Raw genomic sequence first — 16,790 nt, 5'->3', positions numbered from 1 at the left:
GATCCTTAAGCTCAACAATGGCTAGATGATGAGGCATGGATGAATAAAACGCAGTCACATCACTAGAAATGCATGTGCAACCTGTTTTCCAATCAATCTTATCCTCAATATCCAGAATATGCTTGGAATCTTTAACATATGCTGGCGATGACTGCTACTTGCTGCAACCTATCATCCATCCATGCTCCTGTGTTCTGCAGCAGAGCCCCAACTCCCAACACAATTGGTCTGAGTGGGGGTGGGAATACTCCCTCGTGTGTTTTGGGGAACGCATGAAACAATGGAGTTCTTGGAGTCAATGGGTTCATAAATTCCATTTGTTTTGGCGTAAGAAGACCTAAATCAACACCTTCTTATAATAATTTTTGTAGTCCAGATTGAATAGTTGCAGTAGGATCCACATCAATAGGTCGATAAGCACTTTTATCCTCCAGCATATGTAGAACTTGTTTGTCATATAAACTACGATCTAGTATTACTACTGAGCCGCCCTTGTCAGAGCCTTTTATAATTATATGCTCATTCATTCTAAGTTGTTTTAATGCAATTGACTCACGCTCTGTAAGATTAATGTATCTCTGAGCTTTATTTTCAGAAGCATGTAGTTTTTTTAGCTCATCAAAAACCCCTGTTTAAAAATCATCCAATGCTCCTGTTCGTGATGCTAAAGGATAAAAGTTTGGATTGGAAAACTAATGTTGAAAAATCCATGTCAGCAATAAAATCATCTTTCTCATCAGTATTCAAAAATTTAAGATTTTCAGGTGTAACCTGTTCCATGAAAGTGAGATTTGCGTAAGGATTCTCAGACTGAATAGCCTCTCTTCTATTTTCACATTCTTGATTTTGATCTTCAAATCAAAGTTCTTAGAAGGGACAAAAGTCAATCCTTTTTTGAAGACCTTGATTTGATCAATGGACAGGACACAAGCAGAAAAATTAAGCACTGAAAAATCGCTCTCATTTACATTTTTCGACTCCTGAAAATATAGCCGTGCATTCTTATTTGTTTTGTGCTTGCGGTCTGACTTTCTTCTGAATCCGCCTTTTTCTTTTTACTTGTATTCAAGTTTTGGCCCAAAAAACTCGATTTAGGCCGTTCACTTGAGGATTCTAATTCTGACTCATCCACAGTAGTGTCTAATTCCGTAGAAAAAAAAATAATTAATTGCTCCACCCGATTAGGTTTATGATCATTAGTTGCACCCTTTAGGATGGATTTGGGACTTTTAGCAATTCGCATTGTTCGCCATGAATAAACCTCATCGTTCTCATAATCTTTTCTGTCACAAATTTACGCTTAATATATTTACCTTACACTTAATATCTGTAACTTCATTTTCAAGACATTCCAATCTTTCCATAATGTCGTTTTTAAGTTTGATATAGGAGGTACTGTCTTTTTATTTAATCAGCAACATCGCCAACAATTTTATTTCTTTTTCCAACTCAGATATTCTGAGGTGTTCTTTTTCCACAATTAACTGAACTAATTTCGCAGAACTATCGGAGAGCACATTATTCCAAGACTTGGTAAAATTTTGGTCAAAAGCAAATGTTGGTTGGTTTTTAATCTGCAAACCACGCGGTACCATCGCATTTTCGATATATTTCTGTAATGTGGTGCGATCCCACCATGTGCGTAATCTAGATATCAAATGCTTTTTCAACTTATCCATGTATTCTTTTAATTCAAAATGTTCTGCATTATCTGAATTTCTACCAGTGAAAAAAATCACTGCGGCTTTATTAAGCCTGTCTGCATTTTCAAGATCCGAAAAAATCATATCCGGTAGAGGTATGTCCATTATCAATAAAAGGCAATCTGTGGGGGCTTATTATAAGATTTATGAATAGAATTTTAGGACCCAGGCAGAATTTCTGTGACGTGAAAAAATGCTCAATATGAATAGTGGTAATTCGTATGGGGAGCACAAAAAAATGGAACAACAGCACAATGGTAATAAAAGGAAAAGTTTTTCAGCTCACCCGATAATGGTATCACCTTGGCCCTTTCTCAGATAGACTGTGCAAGGAGGTCAGCTCTGTGTCTGTAGAGGCAATATCCATTAGCATTGAAAAAATAATTTCCAGCAGCATGACCACTCCATAAATTAAAAAGCAATTTTATTTCCAATAATTAAAACAACACTAGGTTGTATGGATATCCAAAAAAAACATAAAACACGTCTTACGCATTTCGAAGCCGGTGGGTTCTTAATCCTAGACCTATTAAACAAGTAAATGCAAGCAAATATACTAGTAAGTAGGTGGACACTCCCCTGTACCAACTAATACATCATGTCTGGTTGGAGCAAATGATAGTTAATTATTGAGGACAAAAAAGCAGTGTTAGCAAACATGAAAATGAAAAGACAATCCTTAATCTGCTAAAAAATATGCATCAAATCTGATCTGACATTCATACCCTTGGGCACACTTGAATCAATAACTGAAGACCTCCATATTTACCTGTATAAGAGCCTTGCGGTTCAATGTGTGTCGCTGTGTATTCTCGTATTCTGCCTCACTGTCTATATTTATAAGGGTCACCCAGGTCAATGTGTAGCACTGTGACATCCTGGCTGGTCCCATATATCTTTACTAAGGGCCTACAGGACTGATAAACACTAAAGCTTTTTTCTATATAGTCTTTCTCTATGGGTGTCCAACTTGCCTGTTGTATGAGGACTGCCGTCACAGTTGCTTGTGATGCTAAACTTTCTATTTTATTGCAGGTCTGCTCTTCTACACACACCCAATATTGCTAAAACTGCCCGAGGGTTTCTTTACTTATCTGTGACTAAATCATAGACTAAAGGCCCATTTACACGCAATGACATCGCTGACGAGATGTCATTGGGGTCACCGAAATCATGACGCACATCGGGCCCCGTTAGTGACATTGTTGCGTGTAACACCTACGAGCGAGTGTTAATGATCAAAAATACTCACCTAATCGTTGATCATTGACTTGTCGTTTATTTTCATAATATCGTTGCTCGTTGTGGATGCAGGTTGTTTGTCGGTCCTGAGGCAGCACACATCGCTACGTGTGACACCCCAGGAACGACAAACAACACCGTACCTACATCCTCCGGCAACGGGTTGGGCGTGTTTTTTCTTTGGCTGCTCTCCGCCCCTTCGCTTTTATTGGCCGCCTGCCGTGTAACGTTGCTGTGACACCGCAAGAACCGCCCCCTGAGAAAAGAGGCAGTCTGCCGGCCACAGCGACGTTGCTAGGCAGGTAAGTATGTGTGACGGGGACTAACGATATTGTGCGCCACGGGCAGCGATTTGCCCATGACGCACAAACGACGGGTGCGGGTGCGATCGGCAGCAACATCGCTAACAATGTTGCTGTGTGTAAAGCATAGGGTCTGACTTCCCCAGTAAACCTGTTACTCCTCTCAATGTGGGCTGGCAAAAACAGTTAACCCTGTCACCTCTAAATCACAGGAAACCGCAGCCCGCATGGGGATATAACACATAAAACAACAGTTCACTACAATAAAATGTCATTAGCCTGCACAGAGGGTGTTTGCATAACTTCTTCTCCTTCACAAGATCACCACAATAATCCAGAGTGAATTTCCACCAAGGGAACTGTCGTTGGGGGAAAGAAACAAAAGTCGGTGCCTGAGCCAGGAAAGTTAGTGACAATATCTCCCCTTTTATGGCCCCTCCCATTCTGTAACAGTTGAGAGAGGATGCTTGTCAGAAAATTACCGGAGTAAGACGAGAGAGATAATGTCTTTTTTAGGAACCCAACATCTCCCTTTGGGACCATGTACCTTACGAAGTACCAAGATTCCCATATAACTTCTTACAGTCCAGAATCTGACTGATCTTATACTCCTTGTCAGGATCAGAGGCAGAAGAAGGAGCATAAGTCTATGTGCGCACAGTGCGTTTTTCGCTGCGTTTTTGCGCGTTTTTCGGGTGTGTTTTTGGCCTCAAAACTGCAGGACTTTGCTTCCCCAGCAAAGTCTATGAGTTTTCATTTTTGCCGTCTGCACACATCTGTTTTTTTTACCTGCGTTTTTGAGTTAAAAAAAAAAATGGACATGTCAGTTCTTTCCTGCGTTTTTCAGCGTTTTCCGCCCATGCAATGCATTGGAAAAACGCAGCAAAACGCAGAGATCAAAAACGCAGCAAAACGCAGCCATAAACGCACCAAATCGCGGCAAAAACGCATGCGTTTTTGATGCGTTTTTTCGACGCAGGTGCGTTTTTGTGCGTTTTTAGCGGCCAAAAACGCACAAAAACGCAGCGTCAAAAAGACGCAGTGTGCGCACTTAGCCTAAGGCTAGGTTCGCACACTGCGTCTTTTTGACGCTGCGTTTTTGTGCGTTTTTGGCCGCTAAAAACGCACAAAAACGCACCTGCGTCGAAAAAACGCATCAAAAACGCATGCGTTTTTGCCGCGATTTGGTGCGTTTATGGCTGCGTTTTGCTGCGTTTTTGATCTCTGCGTTTTGCTGCGTTTTTGGTGCGTTTTTGATCTCTGCGTTTTGCTGCGTTTTTCCAATGCATTGCATGGGGGGAAAACGCAGAAAAACGCAGGAAAGAACTGACATGTCCATATTTTTTTTTTAATTCAAAAACGCAGGTAAAAAAAAACAGATGTGTGCAGACAGCAAAAATGAAAACTCATAGACTTTGCTGGGGAAGCAAAGTCCTGCAGTTTTGATGCCAAAAACGCACCCGAAAAACGCGCAAAAACGCCGCGAAAAATGCACTGTGCGCACATAGCCTTACAGTAGTTGAGAATTTATTGAGGATCGGGGACATGGTATGAAGATCAGCACTATTGCTCGCTCCTTAGTCTAGATGTTATTATAAATGGCCTGAAAGTTGCTGTTCACTGCAGGAAATAAACATTCTGATGCAATTGACAAAGCAACTAACAAGGCTCTCAACCATATACTGTGACAAATGGAAATTTCCCAGAAGACACTATCACTAAATTTTTGTGGGCAAATTCATCCCAAAGAAGCAATTATAGCCAATTATTTTGATAGGAATTAGTAAAAATGTGCAGGTATTAATCCATGGACTGACGGGCAAACTGAGAGAATTAATTAATTTGAGAATGAAAGGTCACACAGAAGTCTACGTACAATTTTAAAATCTTGCAAAGAGGCCTACAGAACCTGAAAACATATTACATATTGTGGTCAGACATGATACAAGTTGGAAGACCGTAAAGCTGGAACACTTATTAGAAAAACACGGGCCATTTGGGGAGTAGATGGAAAGTAAGTATTGGTAATGGAGCAAATTAGTGCATCTTTTAGAAATGTACCAAGCACCAATTGGTAGTGAGCACTCGATCAAAGCCCCAGTGTCACGGGTGACAGACAGTCCTGTGGTATCTGGCTATAGAAGGTCACTGCATTTGGCTGTGCAAACTGCTCCTTCCATTAATTCTGCTCTGTTTTCAACCCTTTCTCTATAGGACCCTGAGGAGTCCTTCAGCCTTTCATCAGCACTTCACTTGGTGTCTTAATATAACTTTACTTCCTATTACTCAGTCTTCAAGTCTTCAATGCAAGCAGTTGGCTTCTATACATCTGGAGAAACTTTGTGGTTGTTACAGTTCCTCTCCCTGAGTCATCTGAATATGAGATGTTTGTTCACTTTCCCCCTGTTTGTTATCCATGTGTCTTCTTTAGTGCTCAATGGGATTGAATAAGCTCTCATCTCTTCTTCTCCCTACCTAGGGCCTACTTCAGGGTCATCCAGGGTCAGGAATCCAGCTTGGGGCATAGGAGCGGAACCTATCTAGGGTGGTGAAGAAAGCCAGGGCCCCACGGTAGGCTTGGTCAGTGGTAACTATCTCCCCCTTCCCTAAACACAAGGTTTCTCTTCCCTTCTCTTTTGCCATTTGCTTGGTACTTTCCCGTACCTAGCATGACACCTAGGAACTTCCTTATACCTACAGGTACCGCTTCTGATTAGTAAGCTAAGCAAAATATCACTAATGTGTCATGCTGTAATTATAACATTGCGCCAGACCTACTTATTACAAGAGGATCTAGGGATGCCAAGAGATAGGAGGAGACTTTGGTTCGTCAGCCACAGAATACTGGACAAATGTGAAAAGAGTTTTTTTCTTGACTGATGCTTATAGGGTTCCAATAATATCACATCATTGATTGCCTTGCACTTTACATTTGAACATATGCTGTATTATCAGGTTTTTTTGTTTGTTTTTTTTATTTATAGAGCCATAAACAACTAAAATTGTTTTGTACTTTTATGAGTAGTGTTTGCGCTCTACGAAGCAATGTGTTCTTGATATCTACTTATAGAAGAAAAATCAGTGATAGAGAATCATGTGCTAGATTTCAAGATTTGTGTTATTTTTTATTATTTGAAGAAATGTAACATAGGAAAGAATATAAAAGCAACATTCACATTGATTTATTCTGCTAAAATAACAATCATTGACCCATTTTTAACTAGTAGTGACTCACATTTTTTGAAATGCTGTAGTATGGATTTTTGGATTTCTGCTTTCTCTCACCACCTGTGCCCTGCATTAAATAATATCTGAAATAAAGGGAGTCTATTTTTAAGCTGATGTTAATTAAAGGTACCAATCTTTGTGTGCCTTGCACTTAGCCTTGGTGTCAAGCAGGGGTGTCAGCAGGGGTTTTAAGTAGTTTAAAGGCATTTTCTCTGTATCTGGGAAGCATTCTACTGACCATCTGTGCATTAGAGATTCAATACACACTTATAATGGAATTTAGGCCTAGATTGTTTAAGATACCTAATGTACTATAATGCAGTATATAATACAATACATTGCAATATGAGAAACATTTACCTAAGGATAATCCTAGGTGTATAGAGCTCAACATGGTGTTCTGTTCATGCCGTTATCCGCCATTCACATTTTGTTCTTTAATAATCTATAGTTTACTTATTAAAAAATATGTTCTAAAGCTAAACGATTTACAGAAGAGGTCGACCATTGCTGAAACTACATTTAAATGTTACGGAAAGCATCTATAGCAATTTTATTACATACATTCTTCCTATCATTAAAATAATCCCATATACATTAAATTGCTGGACAATTGCTAAAAGATTAACCATACCAATATTCAAATATGCAAACAGCATCATATTCTCACGTCAGTTTTGCCATATAATGAATTTTGTTGAAACAATACCCAAAAAAACTATTATGGAATTATGCTTTAGTTTTACACTTGGAATATTTTCCTGTTTCCACGACATGATGAAATGCATGATGGTGTCAAAAGCATAAAATGGAAAATCGCCATGGGGTTAAAGACTATAACATTGTCCTATACAAAAAGTATCCTAAATTTCTGTAGCACGTTCTATGAGAATATTATAGAAATTCAGCAATAAATTTCATTTGTTTCCAAAATACAACAATTTGGCTCAACAGATAACGCTGCATGATATGTAAAACTTTCTTTTAGAGCTTTTTTATCAAATGCAGTGCTAATGACCATCATTAACATTCTAAAAACAATTTCACAAATATTTTTCAAGAGTGCACATTAAAATAATTTATCGTTCTAACACAGAAAAAGAATGTTGTTTTTGCATAACATAAGAAATAGGCACATATTAATTTTGGCTTTAACTAAGAGACGTTGATAGATGTAAGTCACTGCTTTAGACATTTATTATAGACCTGAAAATGTCTCCTGCAGATGTAATTAATAGCAGTATGTTTAAGTTTATTGCTGTAATTCATTACATTAAAGAGCACCTCTACCTAAATTTTGTTCATATACGAAAACCATCAACACTAATATATCTATGAAACTACTTGAACTTTTTTAATTCGGAGGCATGATGCATTGCTTGACATAATCAAATGTTACCTATCCTAGGAGAATTGTATAACCAAAGTATGAATGTTTTTTTTTCAGATACCGTAACTATCTAAAATATTGAAAATATTTCTTATTAATTTCACAAATATTATTTTTACCTATGTTTTTACTTTTGCACAAACATGTCCGAAAGTTGTAATGACAATGGATAGAGTGAAGGCTGAGCAGGCACGTTTCCTCTCCATTCAAAATAGAACTCTGCTAAGCCCCATTCTTCGGGGTTCAAAGTCCTGTTCTTGGGATTGTTGGGCTATCAGCCAGGCGTGGACTGGCCCACCAGGAAATCTGGGAAACCTCTGATGGCCCCACTGCTGGGATGACACTGACAAGAGATGAATGGCTCCTCCTGCTCCTACCTTTACACAGCTATTCACAGCTGAGCTAATCTGTATACATAGAGGCACACTCCCTTCTTCTCCGGCTGTGCTGCCACTGAGTGTTGGAGTCAGACTAACACCTATGCAGGAGAAGTGCCAATGACAGTAATGCTAGTAACACCTCTTTGACACTGGTGTGAGTCTGACACCATTACCTTGCAGCAGCACAGTAGGAGAAGAAGCAAGCAAGTATGCTCTGAATTGAGATAAGCAGAGCAGTGAAAAGATGTACTAAATTACACCTCTTCTACAGAGGTGACAATCTGACCAGCTCATTGCCCTCGTCCTTGCCCCCAGCCCCTACTTCTCCCTCCCCATTGATGAGACTGGTGGTGGGGAGAACGATGAGGTTACTATAGAAGCAAAAAGCTGGGGCAGTCTGCACACCCTTACTCAGTAGTGCTTTATGCTGGGTGATTGCAGCAGCTGCCCGGACCTTCTTGTGATAATCTTATCATCAACAAGACTCCTTCCTGGAGATGAAAAGTAGGAGAAGCAGTTTTCATTTTAAATGCTATTTTATGTGAAGCTGATACATTACTCACAAAAATTTAGGGATATTTGGCTTTCTGCTAATATTTATATAAAACGTAAAAAGTTCATGCTACAGTAATATTTTATCATGGTAGTAGGGCCTTTAAGTAGAAGCTTGAAATGGTGAATTCCTCATCTCAAACAACTTATTGAATCAAAAGCCAATAGCAGTGGTGAGTATACACCCCAAAAATATCAATGTTTCAAGAACTTGTCATGCGCTTTTAAGCATCAATTACAGGTTGAAAATGATTTATCATGATGTTCACAAGTCTAGTTATTGTCTGCTGAGGGATGGTATCCCACTCTTCTTGAAGGGCGGCCCTCAGGTCATTGAAGTTCTGGAGTAAAAAGTTACAAGCCTCAACATGGCAACTCAGTTAATCTCATAGGTTTCTATGGGATTCAGCTCAAGAGAAAATGCAGGCCACTCCATTTGAGGTACCCCTTTAACCAGTAAACATTCCCTAACAATGTGATCTCAATGAGCTGGAGCATTGTGGTCCATGAAGATGAAATTAGGCCTGTGTTGTTCATGCAGAAGCACAATGACTAGATTAATTATGCTATTCAAGTAGTAGGGACTTGTCACTGTACAATTCACAATTCTTGTATTAACTTAACACATCTGCCCTCATTGTAACCCCACCACCATTAAGGACTTGTCTGGTGACAACAGTGGCTGATGCATAGTGCTCTCCTTCATGTCTCCAACATCATTGGCTGCCATTACGTCTGCTCAGCGTTAATAGACTTTCAGCAGTAAACAGCACTGTGGCCAACTGGTCCCCCGCCCAGCAAGACAATGACGCCTGTACCTAGTAGTGTGATCAGGTTCACTTGCAGGTCATCTAGCATGCAGACCAGGCTGATGTAAAAGGTTTTGAATGGTCTGACTTGACATTTGAGTGACTCTCACCTCTTTTAAATGTGCCTGGAGTTGTGTGGCAATAATCATCCGGTTCCGAATAGCAATGTTCACAATGAAGCGGCCATCTGTGTAGGATGTGGAAAAAGGACGTCCACTTCTGTGCCTGTCTGGGACTCTTCAAGGCTCTCTGTATCTCTGTTGCAACTTGCTGATGACACACTGTGACACTCAAAGGGCAGTGGTCACTTCCACCTGAGAACCTCTTGCTAGAAGCCTCTCAATGGCTAGGTACTGTTGATAAATTGTTAGGTGTTGTCTTTATCTCCTGATGTCAAAATGGACACAGCATGACGAGGTGGTCTGTTAAAATATCAGTTCTAATTGAACCTTGAAATGTATTGGGGGATTCATGAATCAAACACCTGTTGTGAATATTGCCATTAAGCTCCTTGTTAGGAAACAGCAAGTTGTGCAAAAAGTACTAAAACATTGAACAGTTGGACAAAAGTTTAGTGAACGTGACATTAATTTCACCTGAAAAGATTAGAGTGCATTTTAGAATTATTCTGAAATTTTACTCAAAAGCCAAATACCTGTAATTTTTTGTTAGTATATGTAATGGAAAAGTTGATCAATATGAATCAATTTTGGGACAGGGGGATACTAGGCTATATAGGCTCTATTTGGGAGATGTGGAATTTGGCCGTATGTGGGGGTTTAGGGGGGAAGTGTATCTGTATTCATTTGTCTTTAAGATGCTAATTAGAGATGAGCGAACCGGTCCCGGTTCGGCTCGAGGCGGTTCGCCGAACGGGGGGTCTGGCTCGAGTTCGGCTCGTCGAACGTTCGACGAACCGAACTCGAGCCCATAGGAAACAATGGCAGGCAATCACAAACACAGTAAAACACCTAGAAAACACCCTCAAAGGTGTCCAAAAGGTGACAAACAACTCACAACACAACACAAACACATGGGAAAGTGACAAGGACATGTACTCATGCGAAAACAAAACAGCTGGACAAGGAAAAAGAGGAGGACACACAGATATAGGCATGGCACGCCCTTCTAAAGTCATGTAAAACACCGCAAGGTGACTCCAAGCGGAGTCTCCCTTTTTTCCAAAAATTGGGCCCCACACACCCACCCCTTCAGTGGCAGCAGTTGTGCCCCAGTTGTACACTTCACAGCTAGATTTGCATCAAGCACATTCAAAAATACGCCATTCTTATCCGTCCCCAGGATGACACCGGGGTAGGTAGCAAAGTCTTTCCTGATCCCAGCTCTGTTCATCTTGGCTTCTTTTAAAAACACAGCAAGCAAGGGTTACTCCAAGCGGAGTCTCCCTTTTTTCCAAAAATTGGGCCCCACACACACCCACCCCTTCAGTGGCAGCACTTGGGCCCCAGTTGTACACTTCACAGCTAGATTTGCATCAAGCACATTCAAAAATACGCTATTCTTAACCGTCCCCAGGATGACACCGGGGTAGGTAGCAAAGTCTTTCCTGATCCCAGCTCTGTTCATCTTGGCTTCTTTTAAAAACACAGCAAGCAAGGGTTACTCCAAGCGGAGTCTCCCTTTTTTCCAAAAATTGGGCCACACAGACACCCACCCCATCAGTGGCAGCACTTGGGCCCTAGTTGCAAACAGGATGTTTTGATTTGCATCAAGCACATTCAAAAATACGCTATTCTTAGCCGTCCCCAGGATGACACCGGGGTAGGTAGCAAAGTCTTTGCTGACCCATGACTTGTTCATCTTGGCTTCTTTTAAAAACAATGTAAGCAAGGGTTACTCCAAGCGGAGTCTCCCTTTTTTCCAAAAATTGGGCCACACAGACACCCACCCCATCAGTGGCAGCACTTGGGCCCTAGTTGCAAACAGGATGTTTTGATTTGCATCAAGCACATTCAAAAATACGCTATTCTTAGCCGTCCACAGGATGACACCGGGGTAGGTAGCAAAGTCTTTCCTGATCCCAGCTCTGTTCATCTTGGCTTCTTTTAAAAACACAGCAAGCAAGGGTTACTCCAAGCGGAGTCTCCCTTTTTTCCAAAAATTGGGCCACACAGACACCCACCACATCAGTGGCAGCACTTGGGCCCTAGTTGCAAACAGGATGTTTTGATTTGCATCAAGCACATTCAAAAATACGCTATTCTTAGCCGTCCCCAGGATGACACCGGGGTAGGTAGCAAAGTCTTTGCTGACCCATGACTTGTTCATCTTGGCTTCTTTTAAAAACAATGTAAGCAAGGGTTACTCCAAGCGGAGTCTCCCTTTTTTCCAAAAATTGGGCCACACAGACACCCACCCCATCAGTGGCAGCACTTGGGCCCTAGTTGCAAACAGGATGTTTTGATTTGCATCAAGCACATTCAAAAATACGCTATTCTTAGCCGTCCCCAGGATGACACCGGGGTAGGTAGCAAAGTCTTTCCTGATCCCAGCTCTGTTCATCTTGGCTTCTTTTAAAAACACAGCAAGCAAGGGTTACTCCAAGCGGAGTCTCCCTTTTTTCCAAAAATTGGGCCACACAGACACCCACCCCATCAGTGGCAGCACTTGGGCCCTAGTTGCAAACAGGATGTTTTGATTTGCATCAAGCACATTCAAAAATACGCTATTCTTAGCCGTCCCCAGGATGACACCGGGGTAGGTAGCAAAGTCTTTCCTGATCCCAGCTCTGTTCATCTTGGCTTCTTTTAAAAACACAGCAAGCAAGGGTTACTCCAAGCGGAGTCTCCCTTTTTTCCAAAAATTGGGCCACACAGACACCCACCCCATCAGTGGCAGCACTTGGGCCCTAGTTGCAAACAGGATGTTTTGATTTGCATCAAGCACATTCAAAAATACGCTATTCTTAGCCGTCCCCAGGATGACACCGGGGTAGGTAGCAAAGTCTTTGCTGACCCATGACTTGTTCATCTTGGCTTCTTTTAAAAACAATGTAAGCAAGGGTTACTCCAAGCGGAGTCTCCCTTTTTTCCAAAAATTGGGCCACACAGACACCCACCCCATCAGTGGCAGCACTTGGGCCCTAGTTGCAAACAGGATGTTTTGATTTGCATCAAGCACATTCAAAAATACGCTATTCTTAGCCGTCCACAGGATGACACCGGGGTAGGTAGCAAAGTCTTTCCTGATCCCAGCTCTGTTCATCTTGGCTTCTTTTAAAAACACAGCAAGCAAGGGTTACTCCAAGCGGAGTCTCCCTTTTTTCCAAAAATTGGGCCACACAGACACCCACCCCATCAGTGGCAGCACTTGGGCCCTAGTTGCAAACAGGATGTTTTGATTTGCATCAAGCACATTCAAAAATACGCTATTCTTAGCCGTCCCCAGGATGACACTGGGGTAGGTAGCAAAGTCTTTGCTGACCCATGACTTGTTCATCTTGGCTTCTTTTAAAAACAATGTAAGCAAGGGTTACTCCAAGCGGAGTCTCCCCTTTTTTCCAAAAATTGGGCCCCACACACACCCACCCATTCAGTGGCAGCAGTTGTGCCCCAGTTGTACACTTCACAGCTAGATTTGCATCAAGCACATTCAAAAATACGCCATTCTTATCCGTCCCCAGGATGACACCGGGGTAGGTAGCAAAGTCTTTCCTGATCCCAGCTCTGTTCATCTTGGCTTCTTTTAAAAACACAGCAAGCAAGGGTTACTCCAAGCGGAGTCTCCCTTTTTTCCAAAAATTGGGCCCCACACACACCCACCCCTTCAGTGGCAGCAGTTGTGCCCCAGTTGTACACTTCACAGCTAGATTTGCATCAAGCACATTCAAAAATACGCTATTCTTAACCGTCCCCAGGATGACACCGGGGTAGGTAGCAAAGTCTTTCCTGATCCCAGCTCTGTTCATCTTGGCTTCTTTTAAAAACACAGCAAGCAAGGGTTACTCCAAGCGGAGTCTCCCTTTTTTCCAAAAATTGGGCCACACAGACACCCACCCCATCAGTGGCAGCACTTGGGCCCTAGTTGCAAACAGGATGTTTTGATTTGCATCAAGCACATTCAAAAATACGCTATTCTTAGCCGTCCCCAGGATGACACCGGGGTAGGTAGCAAAGTCTTTGCTGACCCATGACTTGTTCATCTTGGCTTCTTTTAAAAACAATGTAAGCAAGGGTTACTCCAAGCGGAGTCTCCCTTTTTTCCAAAAATTGGGCCACACAGACACCCACCCCATCAGTGGCAGCACTTGGGCCCTAGTTGCAAACAGGATGTTTTGATTTGCATCAAGCACATTCAAAAATACGCTATTCTTAGCCGTCCCCAGGATGACACCGGGGTAGGTAGCAAAGTCTTTCCTGATCCCAGCTCTGTTCATCTTGGCTTCTTTTAAAAACACAGCAAGCAAGGGTTACTCCAAGCGGAGTCTCCCTTTTTTCCAAAAATTGGGCCACACAGACACCCACCCCATCAGTGGCAGCACTTGGGCCCTAGTTGCAAACAGGATGTTTTGATTTGCATCAAGCACATTCAAAAATACGCTATTCTTAGCCGTCCCCAGGATGACACCGGGGTAGGTAGCAAAGTCTTTCCTGATCCCAGCTCTGTTCATCTTGGCTTCTTTTAAAAACACAGCAAGCAAGGGTTACTCCAAGCGGAGTCTCCCTTTTTTCCAAAAATTGGGCCACACAGACACCCACCCCATCAGTGGCAGCACTTGGGCCCTAGTTGCAAACAGGATGTTTTGATTTGCATCAAGCACATTCCAAATCCACAAGCATTTACTCTCCCCAGGATGACACAGGGGTAGTAAATTCCTTCTGGATCCATGACTTGTTCATTTTGATGAACGTCAGTCTGTCCACATTGTCACTGGACAGACGCGTGCGCTTATCTGTCAGCACACACCCAGCAGCACTGAATACACGTTCAGAGACAACGCTGGCAGCTGGACACGACAAAATCTCCAAGGCGTAAGTTGCGAGCTCTGGCCATTTTTGTAGGTTTGAAGCCCAAAAGGAGCAAGGCTCCAGTTGCACAGTCATGGCATCGATGTTCATTTGGAGATACTCCTGTATCATCCTCTCCAGCCGTTGACTATGTGTCAGACTTGTTGTCTCTGGTGGCCTTGCAAAAGAGGGTCTAAAAAAATTATGAAAAGATTCCATAAAATTGCTGTTACCGGCACCAGAAAAGGTCCTACTGGTACGGGTAGACTGTTGAAGATGACGAGACCGTCCCATGTTTGTCAAGTTACAACTGGGAGATTCACTCCCTGCACCTGCACGGTTGTTTGGTGGAAAAGCCGAGCTAAGATCTAGTAACAGCTTCTGCTGATACTCCTGCATACGTGCGTCCCTTTCTATGGCTGGAATTATGTCACAAAATTTGGACTTGTACCGGGGATCTAATAGTGTGGCAATCCAGTAGTCATCATCACTTCTAATTTTGACAATACGACTGTCATGTTGGAGGTAGTGCAACAAAAAGGCACTCATGTGTCTTGCGCAGCCATGCGGACCAAGTCCATGCTGTGTTTGTGGCATAGAGGTGCTACCCGTTCTTTCTTCCTCTGACATCTGACCCCAACCTCTTTCAACTGAAATTTGACCAAGGTCTCCCTCATCCGCTGAGTCTTCCATGTCCATGGACAGTTCGTCCTCCATTTCTTCATGTTCTCCTGCACCTTGCTCAACATTTCGCCTGCTACTATGCGCCCTTGTCGATCCCTGTCCCCCATGGTCCCATGCCTGCTGCGTTGGTGATGATGAACGTCTGGACCTTCGTGATGTTGTTGTCCCTTGCGCATATGAATCCTCCTGTAGTTCCTCCCCTTCATGTTGTCCCACCCCCTGACTCCGAATAGTGTTTAGCGTGTGCTCCAGCATGTAAATGACTGGAATCGTCATGCTGATAATGGCATTGTCAGAGCTAAACATATTCGTCGCCATGTCGAAACTGTGCAGAAGGGTGCATAGGTCCTTGATCTGAGACCACTCCATCAGGGTGATCTGCCCCACCTCTGCATCTCGTTGGCCCAGGCTATACGTCATGACGTATTGCACCAGGGCTCTGCGGTGCTGCCACAGTCGCTGTAACATGTGGAGAGTTGAATTCCAGCGTGTCGCCACATCGCATTTCAGGCGATGAACCGGCAGGCCGAAAGACTTCTGGAGCGATGCAAGTCGCTCTGCTGCGGCGCTTGAACGGCGGAAGTGAGCTGACAGTTTTCGTGCCCTGTTCAGAAGGCCATCTAGGCCGGGATAGTGTGTTAAAAATTGCTGCACGACAAGGTTCAACACGTGAGCCATACAAGGTACGTGTGTCACCTTGCCCAGGCGAAGTGCCGCACCCAGGTTTGCAGCATTGTCGCACACGGCCTTACCAGGCTGCAGTTTGAGTGGAGACAACCATTTATTAAACTCGGACCGCAAAGCTGACCACAACTCCTCAGCTGTGTGACTCTTATTACCAAGACATGTCAAGCTAAAGACCGCCTGATGCCGTTGCGCTTTGCTGCCAGCATAGTAATGAGGGGTGCGTGATTCCTTCTGCGCAGTGAGAACGCTGGTGGCCTGACCAGGCAGGCTTGGGGCGGAGGTGGAGGACCCAGATGAGGTGGAGGATGCAGAAGCAGTGGCGGAACTTGGACAGACAGAGGATTGACACACAAGTCGTGGGGACGGCAAGACTTGTGCAGCAGACCCTTCACCATCTATCACCATAGTTACCCAGTGCCCAGTCAGCGACATGTAACGTCCCTGTCCATGCTTACTGGTCCAAGTATCGGTGGTGAAATGCACCCGTTCACACACAGAGTTTCTCAAGGAAGCGGTGATGTTGTGTGCGACATGCTGGTGTAGCGCGGGCACACCTTTCTTAGAGAAGTAGTGGCGACTAGGCATCTGGTACTGGGGCACAGCGACAGACATAAGGTCTCTAAAATCCTGTGTGTCCACTAGGCGGAAAGGCAGCATTTCGGTAGCCAACAGCTTACAGAGGGATAGAGTCAACCTCTTAGCTTTGTCATGGGTCGGAGGAAGTGGCCTTTTATTTGACCACATCTGAGGGACAGAGATCTGGCTGCTGTGTGTAGACGGTGTTGAGTAGGGTGTCCCTTGAAAAATGCAGGTTTGTGAGGAAAGTGCAGGCGGAGACATGATGTT

This window comes from Anomaloglossus baeobatrachus, chromosome 4 (genome assembly GCF_048569485.1).
Source record: "Anomaloglossus baeobatrachus isolate aAnoBae1 chromosome 4, aAnoBae1.hap1, whole genome shotgun sequence".
Taxonomy (NCBI): domain Eukaryota; kingdom Metazoa; phylum Chordata; class Amphibia; order Anura; family Aromobatidae; genus Anomaloglossus; species Anomaloglossus baeobatrachus.
The sequence above is the reverse complement of the archived record's forward strand: the minus strand, read 5'-3'. Positions refer to the sequence as shown.